Source organism: Trichechus manatus, unplaced genomic scaffold (assembly GCF_000243295.1).
Source record: "Trichechus manatus latirostris isolate Lorelei unplaced genomic scaffold, TriManLat1.0 scaffold00160, whole genome shotgun sequence".
Lineage (NCBI taxonomy): Eukaryota > Metazoa > Chordata > Mammalia > Sirenia > Trichechidae > Trichechus > Trichechus manatus.
Window position 1 is genome coordinate 3,141,717 of NW_004444096.1, and position 6,082 is coordinate 3,147,798.

Here is a 6,082-nt window from a genome sequence, read left to right on the forward strand (position 1 = left end):
TGACTCATAGCGACCCCATGTGGCAGAGCAGAACTGCCCCATAGGGTTTTCTTGGCTGTAAACTTAACGGAAACAGATCTCCAGATCTTTCTCCCACAGAGCCACTGGGTGAGTTTGAACTGCCAGCCTTTCAGTGAACAGCCGAGTGCTTCACTGTTGCACCACCAGGGCTCCTTCAATATAACTTTGTGGGGAATACAACTCAGTCCATGACAGTACGTTATCACAGGACCAGGGTTGGCAGGGGAAAGCTCCTGCACTGACCAAATAACCATGTTATACGATCTTCTTTCATTAACTTTCGTTAAGAGCAAAATGAAATCACAGGATCGCTAGAAACCACACAGGCAGTGACAATCTCCTCCAAGGAGTAATTGGTCGTGGCTTCTGAACAAGAATCTAATTACCAGTCTACATATGATCTGTTATGGATTGAATCGTGCCCCCCGAAAAGGTATGTTGAAGTTCTAAGCCCTGGTACCCGTGAATGTTACCTTGTTCGGAAATAGTTTTTGAAGATGTAATCAATTAAGTGAACATAATAATACTGTGGAGTGGGGTGGGTCCTAATTCAGTCTGAGTGGTGTCCCGTGAAAGAAAGGAAACACAGACAGAAGGAATATGGCCGTGTGAGGATGGAGTCAGGCTGTAGCTGCAAGCCAAGGAAAGCCTGGAGCTACCAGAAGCTGCCCCCATGCGTCTGTCAGTTTGTCTTACTGTGGGGGCTTGCAGGTTACTGTGATGTTAGAAGCTATGCCACCACTATTCAAATACCAGCGGGGTCAGCCATGGTGGACAGGTTTCAGCTGAGCTTCCAGACCAAGACAGACTAGGAAGAAGGACCTGGTGGTCTACTTCTGAAAAGACTCAACCAATGAAAACCTTATGAATAGCAACAGAACATTGTCTGATATAGTGCCAGAAGGTGAGCCCCTCAGGTTGGAAGGCACTCAAAAGATGACTGGGAGAGAGCTGCCTCCTCAAAGTAGAGTCGACCTTAATGATGTGGGTGGAGTCAAGCTCTCAGGACCTTCATTTGCTGATGTGGCATGACTCAAAACGAGAAGAAACAGGTGCAAACATCCATTAATAATAGGAATATGGAATGTATGGAGAATCTAGGAAAATCGGAAATCATCAAAAATGAGATGGAACACATAAACATCGATAGCCTAGACATCAGTGAGCTGAAATGGACTGGTGTTGGCCATTTTGCATCAGGTAATCCTATGGTCTACTATGCCAGGAATAACAGCTTGAAGAGGAATGGCATTGCATTCATTGTCAAAAAGAACATTTCAAGATCTATCCTGAAGTACAGCGCTGTCAGTGGTAGGACAATATCCATATATACAAGGAAGACCAGTTAATACGACTATTATTCAAATTTATGCACCAAATATTAATGCCAAAGATGAAGAAACTGAAGTTTTTACCTACCAACTTCTGCAGTCTAAAATTGATGGAACATGCAATCAGGATGCATTGATAATTACTAGCAATTGGAATGTGAAAGTTGGAAACAAAGAAGGACAGGTAGTTGGAAAATATGGCCTTGGTGAAAGAAACAATGCCGGAGATCGAATGACAGAATTTTGTAAAACCAACAACTTCTTCATTGCAAATAACTTTTTTCGACAACATAAATGGTGACTATACACAGGGACCTTGCCAGGTGGAATACACAGGAATCAAATTGACTACATGTGTGGAAAGAAACAATGGAAAAGCTCAATATCATCATTCAGAACAAGGCCAGGGGCCGACTGAGGAACAGATCATCAATTGCTAATATGCAAGTTCAAGCGGAAGCTGAAGAAAATTAGAATAAGTCCACAAGAGCCAAAGTTCGACCTTGAGTACATCCCACCTGAATTTAGAGACCATCTCGAGAATAGATTTGACCCATGACTGAAGACCAGATGAGTTGTGGAATGACATCAAGGACATCATACATGAAGAAAGCCAAGCGGTCATTAAAAAGACAGAAAAGAAAGAAAGACCACAATGGATGTCAGAAGAGACATCTTGCTCTGAAACTTGCTCTTGAATGTCAAGCAGCTAAACTGCACAGAAGACGTGATGAAGTAAAAGAGCTGAACAAAGGATTTCAAAGGGCGACTCAAGAAGACAAAGTAAAGTAGTATAATGACATGTGTAAAGAGCTGAAGATAGAAAACCAAAAGGGAAGAACACACCCAGCATTTCTCAAGCTGAAAGAACTGTAGGAAAAATTCAAGCCTCAAGCTGTAATATTGAAGGATTCTACAGGGAGAATATTAAATGATGCAGGAAGCATCAAAAGAAGATTGAAGGAATACACAGAGTCACTGTACCAAAAAGAAGTGGTCAACATTCAATCATTTCAGGAGGCAGCATATGATCAGAACCGATGGTACTGAAGGAAGAGGTCCAAGCTGCACTGAAGGCACTGGGGAAAAACAAGGCTCCAGGAATTGATGGAATATCAACTGAGATGTTTCAACAAACGGATGCAGCACTGGAAGTGCTCACTCATCTATGCCAAGAAATTGGGAAGACAGCTTCCTGGTCAACTGACTGGTAGAGATTCATATTCATGCCTATTCCAAAGAAAGGTGATCCGAATTATCGAACAGTATCATTAATACCACAGGCAAGTAAAATTTTCCTAAAGATCATTCAAAAACATTTGCAGCAGTACATCGACAGGGAACTGCCAGAAATTCAAGCTGGATTCAGAAGGGGAAGTGGAACCAGGGATATCATTGCTGATGTCAGATGGATCCTGGCTGAAAGCAGAGAATACTAGAAAGATGTTCACCCGTGTTTTATTGACTATGTAAATGCATTCGACTGTGTGGATCGTAACAGATTATGGATAACATTGCAAAGAATGAGGATTCCAGAACACTTAATTGTGCTCATGCAGGACCCGTATGTAGATCAAGAGGCAGTCATTCAAATAGAACAAAGGGATGCTAAGTAGTTTAAAGTCAGGAAAAGTGTGCGTCAGGGTTGTATCCTTTCACCGTACTTATTCAATCTGTATGCTGAGCAAATAATCTGAGAAGCTAGACTATATGAAGAATGGAGCATCAGGATTGGAGGGAGACTCATTAACAACCTGTGATATGCAGGTGAAACAACCTTGTTTGCCGAAAAGTGTAGATGACTAAGAACAGATCTGTCTTGGAAGAAGTACAGCCAGAATGCTCCTTAGAGGTGAAGATAGCAAGACTTTGTCCCATGTACTTTGGACATGTTATCAGGAGGGACCAGTCCCTGGAGAAGGACATCATACTTGGTAAAGCAGAGGGTCAGCAAAAAAGAGGAAGACCCTCGGTGAGATGGATTGACACAGTGGCTGCAACAATGGGCTCAAGCATAACAAGGATTGTGAAGATGGTGCAGGACCGGGCAGGGTTTGGTTCTGTTGTACATGGTGTCGCTGAGTCAGAACCGATTCAACAGCACCTAACAAAAACAACACTCAACAACCAGAAGCTGGGGAGAGACAAGAAGGGATCTTCCTCTAGGGCTTCTGGAGAGAATACGGCCCTGCCGACATGCTGGGTTTGGACTCACAGATTTCAGAATTGTGAGACAATAAATTTCTCTTCTTATAAGTCACCCACTTTGTGGTACTTTGTTATAACAGCCCTAGAAACTTACACATGCCCCTAAGCCCATCATTTCACTTTTCCTTATCTGTAAAATGCCACACTTCTTTCATGGGACAACTAAGATCGCCCCTCCAGATCAGTCAACACATGGGCAAAGGACTTGAACAGACATTGCACCAAAGCCGATATTCAAATGACCAGCAAACACATGAAGAGATGCTCAGTGTCATTAGTCATCGGAAAGATGCAAATCAAAACCACAACAAGGTACCATTTCACTGCCACTAGGGTGGCTCAGAATACAGCAGAAAATAACAAATGCTGGTGAGGGTTGGAATCTTTATCCATTCGTGATGGGAATGCAAAATGGTACAGCTGTTGTGGAAAACAAGTGTGGTAGTTCCTCAAAAAACTAAAAATAAAACTATCATATGACCCAACAATTCCATTGCTAGGAATATACCCAAGGGACTTATGTACACCAATGTTCATTGCAACATTATTAACAATCCCCCAAGAGGTGGAAACAACCTAAATGTCCATCAGTGGATGAACAGATAAACAAAATGTGGTACGTACATACAATGGAATACTATTCAGCCAGAAAGAGAAATGAAGTCTTGATTCATGCTACAACATAGATATAGTCTGAAGACATTATGCTGAGTGAAATAAGTCAATCACAAAAGAACAAATACTGATGACCTCACTTATATAAAAAAACAAGAACAGACAAATATATAGAAACCAAAGTTTATTAGTGGTTACCAGGGGCAGGAGAGAGGGGGAAAGGCGGGTTATCGTTTACGGAGCACTGAGTTCTGGTTTACAGTGATGAAAAATTGCACTGATTCAGAGTAGGGTTGCACAGCTGATTGATGAAATAGACGTCTAAGTTGTACACATGTAAAAAGTTGAACTGCCCAATGTTGTGTGACAGATACATTTACAACAACAATCATTTCTGTTGTTTTAAGCCACCCAATTTGGTTACGGCAGTTGTAGAAAACCAATACAGCTACCCTCTTCCCAAACTCTTGGCTTGTGCTGAGTGTCAGATGATGGACGCATCTGTCACTCAACTGTCCTCTAGGTGCTTCCAACAGCAGGTGATGGGGGTTTGTGAAAATAGTAAATAGGTTGACTGACCTGGGCAGAAGGGAGTCTTGGCTGTGGTTGAACTGGGATCAACTTTCTCCATAGAAATATGAGCCCCAGGGCCAGGCCAAGCAACCCTCAGCTTCTCTTTAGGCTTTTAGGTTCTGTTCCCTCCCTCTCCCTCACCTCTAATCTGTCTTCTGCCTTACACAGGCTCCTTCCTTTCGTTAACTCATCCCCAAGGCTGCTCAGGGGGAAAGGGGGGCTCATCTCTGTTCCCTTATCCAACCCTGCCTAGGCACAGACGTCAGGACTGGGCATAGGTGCCTGGACCAAAAAAACAAAAAGTGACATCTAGAAGTTCTTTTTAAAAATTATTATTCTCCACTAATCCTTTTCAGAACAGTGATTTACTTTTTCAGGATTCTGAACTTGAATTCCTAGTTTGGGAGACTGTGGCACCCTCCCCAAACCCGTTCTCCCCTTCTTCCTGGGCACAGGAGCACGGAGCTGAAGTCCATAGTCCCAGCCTTCCGTGTGGGTCACAAGTGGACTGTGAACAGGACTGCTGCTTCCACCTCGCTTGCTTAGGAAGGAATTTGCTGCCCTGGTGTCTGTCTCTCTCTCTCCTCCCAGTGACATTCTCATGACCCAGCTTCAGTCATGCAGCCAGAGCAGAACCTTAGAAGACCGTGGAGTCACAAGACAGAAGACAGCCGTGGCCTTGCCAGTAAGCGGCAAAGCTCTGAACTGGTTCGCAGAGCCAGTTCCCCAGTGCGGAGGCTGTCACATGAGAGACAAATAAACGTGTTTTCCGAAAGGCATCGTATTTTTGGTTTCTTTGTTACAGCAGCTTCACCTTCACCCTAACATGCTAATTCACCATGTAGGTTTCAGGGACCATATCCTCTACATCTTTTTTTTTTTTTTAAATAATATTTTATTGTAATTTCGGTGAAAGTTTACACAGCAAATTTGGTTCCCATTGGACAATTTCTACATAAATAAAGATCTGGAACGCCTCATGAATTTGCCTGTCATCCTTGCTCAGGGGCCACGCCAATCTTCTGCGTTTCGTTCCGACTGTGGTACATGCGCTGCTGAAGCGAGCACTCGATCCATCTCTCTCGTAATCCCGGGAGAGGCAGAGGGCAATCTCAATGGAGTAGCACCCCACTCGGATATTAGGGTCTAAAGTCAGAGCATAAGGTGTAAACCATAGATAGTTAGGGCTGTCTTTAAAATAAAAAGTCCTTTACAAAGTTTCCGTGTTGAAGCACCTCTCGATAAGCGCAACGTGAGCCACTTTTTCACCCACCCCGGATGAGCGTCTGGATCGCACTCACAAACCGCGTGGCAGAAGCGATGTCTCTGACTCG

At 43.4% G+C, this 6,082-nt stretch overlaps 1 non-coding gene across 1 annotated transcript; it reads right to left on the minus strand.

The window, feature by feature from the left end:
- Positions 1-5,709: 5,709 nt before the first annotated feature.
- Positions 5,710-5,816, minus strand: LOC111822333 (U6 spliceosomal RNA). Its single transcript, XR_002825612.1, has one exon. It is a non-coding gene; the product is annotated as a U6 spliceosomal RNA (small nuclear RNA).
- Positions 5,817-6,082: the final 266 nt, after the last annotated feature.